This window comes from Scardinius erythrophthalmus (assembly GCF_964197995.2).
Source record: "Scardinius erythrophthalmus genome assembly, chromosome: 4".
NCBI classification, from domain to species: domain Eukaryota; kingdom Metazoa; phylum Chordata; class Actinopteri; order Cypriniformes; family Leuciscidae; genus Scardinius; species Scardinius erythrophthalmus.
In genome coordinates this window covers 27,609,003-27,623,756 of record NC_138224.1, presented here as the reverse complement: position 1 = coordinate 27,623,756, position 14,754 = coordinate 27,609,003, and positions in this window count along the sequence as shown.

The following is a 14,754-nucleotide window of genomic DNA, read 5'->3' as shown; positions in this document are numbered from 1 at the left end:
AGGGAAAGAAATGTAAACATTAAACTGCAGGTTGTTTATTACTATAAACTTTTTTTTAACAATTTGTTTACACTTTTTTAAACACTTTTTAATAAAATATAATAAAATATATATAAAATAAAATAAAGAATAAGAAATAAAATACTGCTGCAAAGTTCTCCACTAAATAAAATACTCTCAGTCTCAAACCAATATCACATAATAAATGTAATGAAAAATATAAATAAAACTATGATTACAGTGCAGCATTACCAATCCCAGCTTGTAGGCCTGCTCATATTTAAAAATTGAGGCTGGGAATTGATAAAAAAAAATGAACTAATTAATTGCACAATTTGCTGTAATTAATTGCAATTCCTCCAAGCTTGTAATCATCAATAATTAAACTCAGAATCACCTAATTAAATGAAACACCGGGGGAAAAAAGGAACAGAAAATAGCCCTATATTAAAATAATATTAAACATAAATATATCAATGTATTATTATTTTTCAGTAATCAATCAACATAATCAATTTAAGATTTTTTTTAATATATTTTTTTCTAATTATCTAAATAAAATATAGTCCTACAAAGCTATTATTACCAGAGCATGTGATCAGAGAAGGTAATTTTACCATTGTTGCCAGCATGACTATACCAGCTCAGCAAACAGAAGTCTACAGAGAAATTTCACGTTATTTGAGCGGACTTTGCTTTTCCAGTGCGTGATCGGTACATGATTGGAGTGTTTGGGCCGTTAACGACAGAGCAGAACGCGCAGCGCAAACACGGAGTCGAACATTGAACATTGAGCAGAGAGCGCAGCGCGCAGACACACACACACGGAACGGAGAGTGCGGCGGCGCACACGGAGCGAAAAGCTTTTTTTCACCCTGCAGTCGATTTCATTGGTTTAGGTTACAGTGACGACGGGTAAAACTTTAGAAACAGCTGCAGGGCGGGATTTGCGCTGAACGCGGAGACTTCCGCCACTTAATATGTTCGTGTGGAAACACGAAAATGTACCTATGTTCCGCACACAAAATATTGCATTCTGTCATTCGGTACACACGTGCACCGAACCGAAAGCCCTGTACCGAAACGGTCCGGTACGAATACACGTACCGTTACACCCCTAGAAACAATATAAGAGGGAGAGAAGGAAGTATATGTATAGGCACTGTCGTTTAGTTGAGAATGATGTTAAGAGTCTACTAAAAAATAAAAAAAGAATATAAAGTGTACAATAACCTGACTAAAGAGGAAAGAGAAGTTATAATGGATTTGAGTAAGGACAATAGGATTGTGGTACGGCTAGGCTTGGGTATCGAGTATCGTGTATCGATTGGAACCGGGACTAGCTTTTCGATTTTCCCGGAATCGTTCAAAAGTTTAAATTTCGATTCCTAGTTTCGATTCACAGTCCGCCGACCGGAAGAAGAAACCGCTGTCTAAGTTACCAATTTGATCATTTCTAGCCCTATTCTGAACTGAAGTAACTACCTAATCGATTTCAAACTGGCAAGTTAACTCGCTGAACACTGACAGGCTGCTATAGCCTTCCCCACATTAGTTAAACATTTGTAAACTGTAACGTACACAGTAAAATCACGCACAATAAAATCGCAAAGCAAAGAGGACACCGAGACCGACAGACTATACAGAGAAGTTACTTTATGATATACAAAAAAATCTCAGCTCTCAGATTCTGTCAATTTTATTACGAGATTAAAACAATAAATACCGTTTTGGCACTTGTAAATGTGACGTGACAGATCCCTAGCGCACGTGAACCGATCATCTCTACTAGCTAATAGTAAAAAAACACGAACACTGTTGAAAGATACAGTACAACTTACCGAAATGCATATTCCTCATACATAATATCGATCAATCAGTGTTTTTTATCAGCGTGAAGAGGTCAATAACATAGCTGGAGAACAATTATGTCATATTTACCTCAGGAAAGTCATTTAATGAACATATAGGCTATAGCACGTAGTTGGCAAGAAAAAAAAGAGCTATAGAGAGTATTTTGCTAAAAGTGTACTGTATTACAAGTTAATTATATTTTTACTTGTATCATTAAATAAAGTTGTTATTATAATAAAAAACGCATTATATTTAATTAAAGTTATTATTAACCTTAAATAATACTGCCAGCTGATAGGGCTCTCTGTATGTTTACAGCATTAGGTGAGTTGTTTTTTTTCTTGAGAAAAATTAACGCCCATCTTGAGTAGCCTACCTAATATTTATCCAAATTAGTCAATATTAAATCAAATCACAAAAATTGAATTGAAATAATAAAAAAGCGTAGCTTACCAGAAATTGTACCATGTAAACATTGTAACATGTCACTAAACCTAATAACATTCAGTTTAGTTACTAAAATGTTAGTGACAATCACAATACACTTATTGTGATGCAAATTTTTTTATATTTCAATTGATGGAGAAGGTCAGACTATTTCCTTCAGAAAGACCGTTGGTTAGCTAGCTCATTTAAAATGTCCTAAAATGTTTTGTTTAAAATAGATTTGATATTTATATTGTAGTTGAAAACAGCCCTGTGAGAAATTCATAGTAAAGTTCATAAAAAGTTCATAGAATTAAAATTGATTTAAAAAATTTTGACCCTGCCTCTTAAAAGCATCGGAATCGAGAATCGTTAGGAACCGGAATCGAAACAAGGAATTGGAATCGGAATCGGAATCGTTCAAATTCAAACGATACCCAACCCTGGGTAGGGCCTGCTGATAAGGGGGGAGCTGTTGTTTTGCAAAATGTTGTGGATTATGAAAAGGAAATTAAAAGACAATTAAGTGATTGTACATTCTATGAGAGATTATCATTTGATCCCACTAATAGGTTGAAGAACGTGGTATATTCCCAATTAGAACATCACTTTAATAATGGCGAGTTTGACAAAAGTGCCTTTGAGTTTCTTAAGGTTGAACATCCAGTGATCCCTGTAATTTATACACTCCCTAAAATCCACAAGGGCTTAGATACCCCTCTGAAGGGAAGACCTATTGTCAGTGGGATTGGTAGCCTAACTGAAAATATATCTGCCTTTGTTGATTATTTTATTAAATCAGAAGTGGTTACCCTCCCCTCTTATATAGGTGACTCTATCGATTTTATCAATTCGCTAAAAACCTTTGTCTTATTTCTGATAATTGTTTATTGGCCACTTTTGATGTTCAGAGTTTGTACACAAATATTCCACATGATGGTGGCCTAGAAGCACTTCAGTATTTTCTCTCTTTAAGTAAGGTTGAGCCAAAACCTAGCACTGAGTGCATATTAGACTTGGCTAACAAAGTTCTTACTAATAACTTTTTTCGCCTCAAAGATGAGTTTTATATACAAAAGAAAGGCACTGCCATGGGAAGCAAAATGGCCCCTAATTATGCCTGTTTATACATGGGTCTTTTTGAGAATCAATTTGTGCTGCATCAGAGAAATCCATTCTATTCTAAGATCCTTTTCTACAAGAGATTTATTGACGATATTTTTCTGATTATTGACTGCACAGTAGATGAATTAAATGGCTTTCATGAGTATCTGAACTCTTGTAATGAACATTTGAAATTTACTTTGGAATATGATAAACATCGCATCAGTTTTCTGGATATTCAGATATATAAAGATGGTACGATCTTAAAAACTGATATTTTTCGCAAGCCTACGGATCGCAAAACTATATTGCATGGGGGATAGTTTTCATCCTAGGCCGTTGGTCAAAAGTCTCCCAATCAGTCAGTTTAATCGTGTACGCAGAATATGCAGCAATAACACATCTTACTCAAAGCAGGCTGCGGACTTGACAAAAAGATTCCTCAATAGAGGGTGCAAACAAGATTGGGTTGATGCGGCCAAAGTACGTTTTGATCAGATAACCCAAGACGGGTGCCTTTGATCAAATAAACGCACAAAAAACCCAAATAAGTCTCCTTTATGTTGTGTAAAATATTCTCCACTTGTGTCAGAATTTAGAAAATCTGTTTACAAACATTGGTACATTATTGATTCGGACCCTAAACTAATCAGAGTCTTCCCAGAAAAACCTAAGCTTATTTTTAAGCGTGCTTCTAACTTAAAAGACCATCTAGTTAAGAATGATATACGTCCACAACTTCCAACGCCTTTTCTTAGCATGCCAGATGGTAATTATAGATGTGGCAGTTGTGCCCAGTGCTCGTACATGCATAAGTGTAAACATTTTAATCATCCACACACTGGTAAGACATTATCTATTCGCGGCACTATTACATGTAGCACCACACATGTTATTTATTTAATCAGTTTCCCATGTGGCTTATCATATGTTGGTAAAACAACGAGAGCGCTACGGACTAGAATCAGTGAGCACAGAAGCACCATCAGAAAAGGAGATGAACGCAGTCCTGTTGCCGCTCATTTTAAACTAGCTGGGCATAATGTCAGCGCCCTTAGATACATCGGGGTGGAGCGGGTCAATAAACCGTTTAGAGGAGGAGATCATAGTAAAAGGCTTCTCCAACGGGAAACTTTTTGGATTTACTATTTAAATACAATGTCTCCTTATGGTCTTAATGAAGATTTTGACATAAAGCCATTCTTATAATGAGTGGGCATTTGTATTTATGTAGCCTATGTAGGCTATATGATTGTGGGTTTATATATATATACATGATATGTATATGTGAGTATGCACTGCTTTTTTTGTAGGTAATTGCCTGTTTCTGACTACATTCTACTAAGTTATATGCATATGTGGGGCTTTTTCTTCAAAAAATCTTTTTGGGGTTAACTTGTTTATATAGAATTGTTTCCTGTGTATGTTGATTGTTTTTTCCATGCAAGTGTTCTCTTAATTAAGTAATGAGTGGGGTTATTAGGCTTGTTCAGACCCAATCAAGCTAATTGTAATCACATGGTGGGTCAGTTGATTGTAAGGCCTATATATCTCTGTATCAAATGTGTTTTACCATTTGCCTGAAACAGACCCAGTACGGTCGAAGCGTTGCCTTTTTATTAAAATATGGAAGTAGCAGTGTTGCGGACATTACAATCTTTTCACTTTAACAGTTTTTATGCTATCATGCTAGCAGGCTGAGTAATGGCAGTGTAAAATAGCCGACCGTCAGACCCTGTCACGTCAGGTCCCATCACACTCACATCCCTGTGTGACAGGGCCTGACAGTCCTGTGACACGGCCTTACAAATGAATGGCATTGTTCTTTTTTATTACCTTTAATGCATATAAAATGTATTTAATGCATGCCATAGTAAACCATTATTTGAATAAATAGAATTACACTGTAAATTTGAAGCTTTTTATGCTCATTGGCATTTTTTATATTATTTTGTCCTTTTACCTAGGCTTATGTAGCACTGCTTTTAAGGGTTGCAATTTGTATATTAATGATATGTCAATACATAAATAGATATAATTGTCATTTATATTAGCTTTTAGTAACGATGACTGTAATTATTCCAATTCATACAGATTGCAGTTAGATGGCTCCAGTTAGTGCTGCTGAGAGACAAAGGCAATGTCGGGCACTACTAAATGCAGACCCTGAGAGTAAGGAGAAACATCTTCAGAAAGAAAGGGAGAGATGGAGCCAGAAAAATGAAAGAAAGAAAAGTATTCACGAGTTGAATGAGCGAGACCAAAAACATAGGCGCAAACTAGATGTACCGCATGGCGGTACAAAATATGACCGCCGCTCAGGCCTGCACTGGCTTTCCACAAAAATAAATGACGTGGAGCAATTTGGCTGTATTGCATGTTTATGTATATACTAGGGGTGGAACGGTACACAGAAGTCACGGTTCGGTTCATACCTTGGTTCAGACATCACGGTTCGGTACAATGGAGGGAAAAGCAAAACAAAAATGCAGAAGGCAATTTTTTGTATTGTGCGTGTCTCAGGCTGTACCACATAGTGTCATACAGTCTCTCCCCTGAGCTAGCTGCAACAGCCTGCCCTGAAGTGTGTAAAGTAAGATGTAAACAAAATAAGAAAATCAGCTATAAAACTGAAAATAAAGCATCTCTTATTTATGTGCAGACGCACGAGCGCAAGGGTGCGCATGGCAAAATGTTGTCATTGCAGTGTGGGCGGTCGCGTGCGTTGGGTGCGCAAGGCCACATTTCGTGTGGCGGTGGGCAGTGCGCGGCTTTTTAGCGCGCACGGCTCCGCATCCGAAGACGCACGACTTCGAGCCGAATCTGGCCGAGCATGTACATCTCACAGCACCGGCACCCAGTTCTTGCGTCTAAATTAGTTGCTTACATTAACAAAATGAGCCTACAATAGCAGGCACAAGCCCTTTAAATAAAAATAAATGGCCATGTTTTATAAAAAGGTTCACAAAACTAAATAAAAATGTTTAGAAATTATGTAAAATAACGTTAATTTAGTTGTAGGTTACGTTCTCATATCCATTTTTTTTCTAATGTCACAAGGAATAATCTGGTTGCTTTACACGATTCTTTTATAGTGTGGGTTTGGTGTACTAAGTGTTGTTGTAAACATTCACGAGTGTACCTTACTTCTCACCGCTGATTCCTGATGGTTTAGAGGACAATTACACCGAGTCGCACCCTGTCGTTCCAAAGAATAGTAGCCTACACCGGCGAGCGAAGTATAAATTGCCTCGTCCATTTTGGGAGGCGCGCGCGCGGTCAGCGGAAGCTCGCGCTGCGGAGGCGGGCGAAAGTATAAACAAACCTAGCTTAAAGCAGGGCTACAGATTAGGTGTCCCTAAAGAACCCGCGTATCTAACAGTAGTTCCGCATTACATTAATTAATTTGCACGCGAGTTTTATTTATTTTTATACCGTGTATTCTCCGTGTAAATTCATGCACCGAACCGTGCATGACGCCCGTACCGATTCGGTTCGATACGAATACATGTACCGTTCCACCCCTAGTATATACCTAAAAAAAGTAGTAGTATGTGCATGTCTGTATGTGTGTGTGTTTGTGTATCTGTGTGTGTGTGTGTGTCTGTGCGTGTATGTATGCGTGCGTACATGTGTGTGTGCATGTGTTTGTGTGTGTCTGTGCATGTGGATTTGTATGTGTGTGTATGGGTGTGTGTCTGTGGTGTGGATGTCAGTGTCTGTGCATGCTTGCGTTTGTTTGTATTCCTGCATGTGTGTGTGTGTGACCGTATCATCCTAAACCAGCAACCCTTCGCTCAGCACCACCATCTACAGGCCGATGAGTGTACAGTCACTAAATGTGCACATAAATGAATTTATTTTAGACCCCCCCCCCATGGATGAAATTCTACGAAACTTAGCATACCCCCAGAGGATGTCAAGTTAATCATACACATGAAATATGGTGCAGTTCTGAACATCTCAACTGAAGATAGGGGCGATTAAAGCAGAATAATATTGCATTTTCATTTTTTATGGGAGGGGCGCAAATCACAAATGAGTGATTATGGGCTAGGTTGATGTGGGCCCTTAAGACCAACATACCATAAAAATTTCTTCATCCTCGGTGCCACGGTTCAGGTAGTTATTTAGGAAAAACTGCATTTTTTTGGGTTGCGGGGGGCCCAGTGCGGGGGGGAAGTGGCCCCCGGGGACCAAACGAAATTTTTCCGTAAAAGTCTAGTGGGGCTACATGCCCACCAAATTTCATGTTCCCCGGTGTTTCGGTGTCCCTGGTATCGTTGACGAAAAATTCACGGGGGGCCCAGCGCGGGGGGGAGTGGCCCCCGGGGACCAAACAAAATTTTTCCGTAAAAGTCTAGTGGGGCTACATGCCCACCAAATTTCATGTTCCCCGGTGTTTCGGTGTCCCTGGTATCGTTGACGAAAAATTCATGGGGGGCCCAGCGCGGGGGGGAGTGGCCTCCGGGGACCAAACGAAATTTTTCCGTAAAAGTCTAGTGGGGCTACATGCCCACCAAATGTCATGTTCCCCGGTGTTTCGGTGTCCCTGGTATCGTTGACGAAAAATTCACGGGAGGCCCAGCGCGGGGGGGGGAGTGGCCCCCGGGGACCAAACGGAATTTTTCCGTAAAAGTCTAGTGGGGCTACATGCCCACCAAATATCATGTTCCCCGGTGTTTCGGTGTCCCTGGTATCGTTGACGAAAAATTCACGGGGGGCCCAGCGCGGGGGGGGAGTGGCCCCCGGGGACCAAACGAAATTTTTCCGTAAAAGTCTAGTGGGGCTACATGCCCACCAAATTTCATGTTCCCCTTGTTTCGGTGTCCCTGGTATCGTTGACGAAAAAATTCACGGGGGGCCCAGCGCGGGGGGGGAGTGGCCCCCGGGGACCAAACGAAATTTTTCCGTAAAAGTCTAGTAGGGCTACATGCCCACCAAATTTCATGTTCCCTGGTGTCTCGGTGTCGTTGACGAAAAATTCACGGGGGGCCCAGCGCGGGGGGGGAGTGGCCCCCGGGGACCAAACGAAATTTTTCCGTAAAATCTATAGTGGGGCTACATGCCCACCAAATTTCATGTTCCCCGGTGTTTCGGTGTCCCTGGTATCGTTGACGAAAAATTCACGGGGGGCCCAGCGCGGGGGGTGAGTGGCCCCCGGGGACCAAACGAAATTTTTCCGTAAAATCTATAGTGGGGCTACATGCCCACCAAATTTCATGTTCCCCGGTGTTTCGGTGTCCCTGGTGTCGTTGACGAAAAATTCACGGGGGCCCCAGCGCGGGGGAGGGGAAGTGGCCCCCGGGGACCAAACGAAATTTTTCCGTAAAAGTCTAGTGGGGCTACATGCCCACCAAATTTCATGTTCCCCGGTGTTTCGGTGTCCCTGGTATCGTTGACGAAAAATTCACGGGGGCCCCAGCGTGGGGGGGGAGTGGCCCCCGGGGACCAAACGAAATTTTTCCGTAAAAGTCTAGTAGACCAACATACCATAAAAAAGTCTTCATCCTCGGTGCCACGGTTCAGGTAGTTATTTAGGAAAAACTGCATTTTTTGGGTTTGGGGGGGGCCAGCGCGGGGGGGAGTGGCCCCCGGGGACCAAACGAAATTTTTCCATAAAAGTCTAGTGGGGCTACATGCCCACCAAATTTCATGTTCCCCGGTGTTTCGGTGTCCCTGGTATCGTTGTCGAAAAAATTCAGTAGATGACGAAAAAAATAAAAAAAAAACAAAAAAAAAACTTTGACAATCCCTATATGACCGCTTTCGCTAGCTATGCTAGCGGCAGTCATAATTATGGAGAGAGCAAAAGAAAACCTCAAAGGATAAGAGAAAGGCTGCTGTTCCAGGGCTAGGGCCTTCAAGGTTAGAAAGGGCTACCATCACAGTACCACTTCATATTACAGCTTGGCAATAACAGGGTGATGGTATGGTGTGATGTATATTTTGAGATAAAGGTCTGAGGCACTCAGGAGGATGAAGATTAAAAAGCCTTTATTAATCCATGGCTAGTATAAAAATAAAAACATGCCTACGCGTTTCAGCCAACAAGGCTTTCGTCAGGGCTTGAAGTGTTTTGACAAACAGCTCACTTCCTTATTAAGACCAGTAATCAATAACAGCTGCTTAGTTTGAGCAGGTAAGAAGTCACATGATTGAATGATTAGTGTCACAATAATTACTTACAATCATTAGTCCTGTTAAATTTTAACTACAGAGAAAAGGCATACACTTCTGGTTACCATGGACGTGGAAGCACTGTATACGAACATTGACCATACAGAAGGACTAGATGCACTATCTCATTACTTGGAAAAGAGACATTCAGAACAAATGCCCCCTTCTTCCTTTATCCTTAAGTTGGCCAAATGGACTTTATATAATAATGTCTTTTTGTTTCAAAACCAATTCTTTAAACAAAAAAAGGGTACAGCAATGGGAGCGTGTTTTGCACCTAACTATTCAAATCTCTTTATGGGAACTTGGGAAGAAAAATTTGTATATTCTGATCGTAATATTTTTGCTGATAAGATGATATGGTGGGGTAGATATATCGATGACATCATTTTGTTTTGGTCTGGTTCAGAAACTGAACTGCTTCAATTCCATTCATATCTGAACAACACTAACAGAAGTTTGAAATTGAGCCTTGACTTTTCTCCATCTGAAATTAACTTCTTAGATCTTAAAATCACTAAAGAAGCTAATGGAGATTTACATACTTCTATTTTTCGAAAAACAACCGATCGCAATACAATTCTTAGAGCAGATAGCTTCCATCCATCATGGCTAAAAAATAATATCCCTTTTGGCCAATTTCAAAGACTTAAACGTATCTGTGATACAGAAGAAGAATTTGAAAGAAATGCTCAAGATATGTGTCAGAGATTTAAAACAAGAGGATATCAAAAAAGTACTATACTCAGAGCGTACAACAAGGCAAAATGCCTCCCAAGAGAACAACTGCTAGTTCCGAAAGAGAAAAATCAACAAAGATCAGACAAAGTATACTTTGTGACACAATACAGTAATCATGCGAACACAATTAAACGAATTATTGAAAGAAATTGGGATTTATTGAAAAGTGATAGTGTTCTTAGGGAAGCCCTTCCAGATGCTCCAACCATTAGCTTTAGAAGAGCACCAACCTTAAGTGATAAACTGGTTCAAAGTCATCTTTCCCCCATACAACAAAAAACATGGCTCTCTACCAGAAAAGGTAACTATAAGTGTGGACACTGTAATTATTGCAATAATATGACTAATGCTAATTTTTTCCTTGACATCTCCTCTGGACGTAAGTTTTACATAAATTCGTTCATTAATTGCAATACTTCATATGTAGTTTACAGACTAGTATGTCCATGTGGTTGCTTTTACATCGGGAGAACTAAGCGCAAATTAAAGGTAAGACTTGCTGAGCATAAATATGCAATAAGATCTGGAAATCCTCAATATCCTATGGCAGTACATTATAAAGATGCAAACCATGGAAGTTGTAACTCCCTTAAAATTATAGGCATAGAGCATATTGAAAACTCAATTAGAGGAGGTGATAGGCTAAAGAAACTCTTGCAAAGAGAATCATTTTGGATTTACACTTTGAAAGCTACATGTTTCCCTGGTCTAAATGGAGAACTAGATTTTGTTCCTTTTCTGTAATCTTGATCCATACATTATATGAGTGGCTTTATATTTTTATTAATTTTTGTAGAAATGTATTTTTTGTAGTCAGATTTACTAGTTTAATGATTAAAAGTTTTTTTTTTTTTTTTTCAAATCTTTGTAGAAATGTATTTTCTTTGTAGTCAGATTTACTAGTCTAATCATTTAAAGCTTGTTTTTTTTTTTTTTTTTTTTTTTTTTTTTGTAGAAATGTTTTTTTGTAGTTAGATTTACTAGTTTAATTATTTAAGGCTTGTTTTTTTTTTTTTTTTTTTTTTTTTTTCTTAGTAGAAATATATGCCTTTTCTCTGTAGTTAAAATTTAACAGGACTAATGATTGTAAGTAATTATTGTGACACTAATCATTCAATCATGTGACTTCTTACCTGCTCAAACTAAGCAGCTGTTATTGATTACTGGTCTTAATAAGGAAGTGAGCTGTTTGTCAAAACACTTCAAGCCCTGACGAAAGCCTTGTTGGCTGAAACGCGTAGGCATGTTTTTATTTTTATACTAGCCATGGATTAATAAAGGCTTTTTAATCTTCATCCTCCTGAGTGCCTCAGACCTTTATCTCAAAATATATGTGGATCCCTTGACTGAAGAGCACCGGAGGTATATATATATATATTTATACCCAAGAAGCACTCTCAGCATTCTCCTGCCTTTTGTATCATGGTGTGATGTATGTTGCAGGCAAAAGAGAGAGGGACGGAAGCATTCCAAGAAAGAGAGGAAGAAGCTCCAGGACAAAGTGAAAGAGCTACAAGAAGCCTTAGCAGCTGAAAAAAAATTAAAAGAGTGATATAAAAAAAGTTTCCAACGGTTGTTGACGAGATCAGGGTTTCCAGCAATAAAAGCGAGATATGCAAGACCAAGAAATGCTCCAAGTGCAAGGAAAGCCCTGTACCATGAAGCAATGATTGGAGACCTACAACACATTCAACAAGCAGGTAATAGTCAGGAAAGAAGACTGATCAGTAACCTGGTGACAGGGAAGATTGTAAAGAAATACAGGCTACAGAAATATGCCCAAAGTACCCTTAGCTTCACCTGAAGGCGATGGAAGTGTGTAGGAGGGAATCCATACTCTTTCTCAAGAAAGAAATGTGTCCGCATGGAAGAGGCATTCAATGTAAAAGCCTTTTACTCCAGAGACGACGTGAGCCGTGTGACAACGGGGAAAAAGCAGACCATAAACACAAGGTCAGGATGCAAAAGAGGTTCCTTGTGGACACCCTGAAGAATCTGCACAAAAAAATACTTGGCAGAGAATCCAAGGAAATCAGTTTCCTATTCTCTGTTTTGCAGACTTCGGCCCTAGTGGGTAGTGCACCCAACACTTTCTGATAGGGAAACATGCTTGTGTAAATTGCATGAGAACTTGGGCTTTGTAAGCTTTGCAGCATTAAGTTGCTCAACACCCCTGAACTGGAAATGTTGATGGCTGCTATCTGTTGTGACCAAACCAACAAAGAGTGCATGTACAATGACTGTGGGAACTGCAAAGAGAAGGACTTCACCTTGCTCAGGGAGTATGAAGGCTCCACCCAGGTGGCATACATGCTGTGTGGGTCACAGAGGACACAAAAGGACAAACAAAGGACAACACTGAAACAACCTTCAAAAAGTCAATCAAAAAGAAAGTTGAGAGCACACTAGATGACCTCATCGAGCTCTTCAATGGCATGCTTGTGAAATTCAAACGCCATGCATTCAACATCCGACAACAGTACAGATACAGCAGGGAACTGAAGAGGAACATGGCTGAGAACGAATGTATTATACACGTGGACTTCTCTGAGAATTATATATGTAAATATGCATCGGAGATCCAGGCAGTGCACTTCGGAGTATCCCATGAGCAAGCAACACTGCACACTGGAGTTTTATATGTAGGACCAGACGCTGAGCCAGTTTGCTTCAGCACCATCTCGCCATCATGACTGAAGGAGCCCCCAGCCATATGGGAACATCTAAGCCCCATTCTGTCCTATGTCAAAAACCTCTTCCCTGCTCTCACAGTGGTCCATTTCCTCAGCGATGGACCTTGCACGCAGTACCGCCAGAAGGGGAACTTCTACCTTTTCAACTCTCTCCTCCACAAAAAGGGATTCCAAGCTGGGACGTGGAATTTCTTTGAGGCCAGCCACGGTAAAGGGGCGCCAGATGGGGTTGGAGGTGTTATGAAGAGGAGTGCGGATTGGTTGGTGAGCCACGCCTGCGATATCCAAAATGCATTGGATCTGTCTGAGGCCTTGGTGCACACAGGCACCACTCTTAAACTCTTCTACTTAAGCGAAGAGTCTATTGACAGGGCAATGAAATACATGCCAGACAGCATCCCCCAAGTCCCATCAACCATGATACACCAGGTTGTCACTACATCTCATGGGCATATGCTGTACCGGGACGTGAGCTGCATGTGCACTGTAGACAAGATTCTACAGTGCACATGCTATAACTTCAAGAGCTTCAACAACCCAAGCACACCAACAACAGAAGAAATCGAATGGGGTCCAGAAGTCATTCAGAAGTGGTGCATAAAATAAAATATAATATGATATATTAAATAAAATATGACAGAGACATATACCCAGGCATCATCACCGCCATTGATGAGGTTCAGGTGCAAGTGAGATGCATGCACCGTGTGGGAGTGAACCGATTCTTCTGGCCCACCAGAGAAGACATGATCTGGTATATATTTGATGATGTCATTTGTTTCATTCCACCTCGTCAGCCTGTAACCACCCGTTACCATCAGATCAAAAAAGACATTTGGGCAAAGCTTGTGGAGGATAAGGATTAGGAAATATTATCTTGAATTTCATCTTTGTTCTGGTTACTACACCCGCGTTCGCGTTGCACAAGACGGGGTTATTGTTTTCACTCCTGTCTGTGTTTGTGCCATTCTAGTTGTTTATTGTTATTGTATCTGGCCATGTTATTGTTAAATAGAATTTTAATGAATTGTTAAATGAAATATGTTTTTATATTGAAATAAAATGAAAGTAGTTTCCTGAATTAAAAAAAATGTTTGGACTATATCAGTTGTCCATCATATTCTAATGAATTTGGTCCTTATTATATGTCCTTGGCTAAATTTTACAATATATGTCTAATTTTACATTAAAGGGACTGTGTGTAGGAATTTCTCCCATCTAGTGGTGAAATTGTGTTTTGCATTCAAACGAATAATGCTCTCCAGCGCCTCACTTTTTCAAATGCACGTTGCATCAATGGTAGCCGTTATGTACCAAAAGCTATGACAGGATGTCTTATAATAGCACTTCGAGTTTTTCTTCGGGTGAACAGGTTTGTTATTTAAAACAAACTGAAACTTGAAACAACGAAAAAAAGAATGTTACAGTTATCAATTACTGACTGTGAAAAACATTAACTATGGTAATTAGTAGTAATGCCTTCTCGTTATATTTTTTGAAGTACGTGCATTTTTAGATATCATCATCATCCGAGCCTACTCTAACGTTACTTTACTCAATAGCTGCTATTCATCAAAGAGCCTGTGTGTTTAAATTTTAACTATAAATGTTCTACTGTCTATATAATAAAGTACACAACCAAGCAATGAAAAAAAAGCTTGTAATTAAGACCGTAACATTGACTTACCTGACGAGAAGAAAGCAGGCAACTTCAGGGTCTCTTTTGAAAGCTTTCTCCTGCATTAGCTATCCTGAC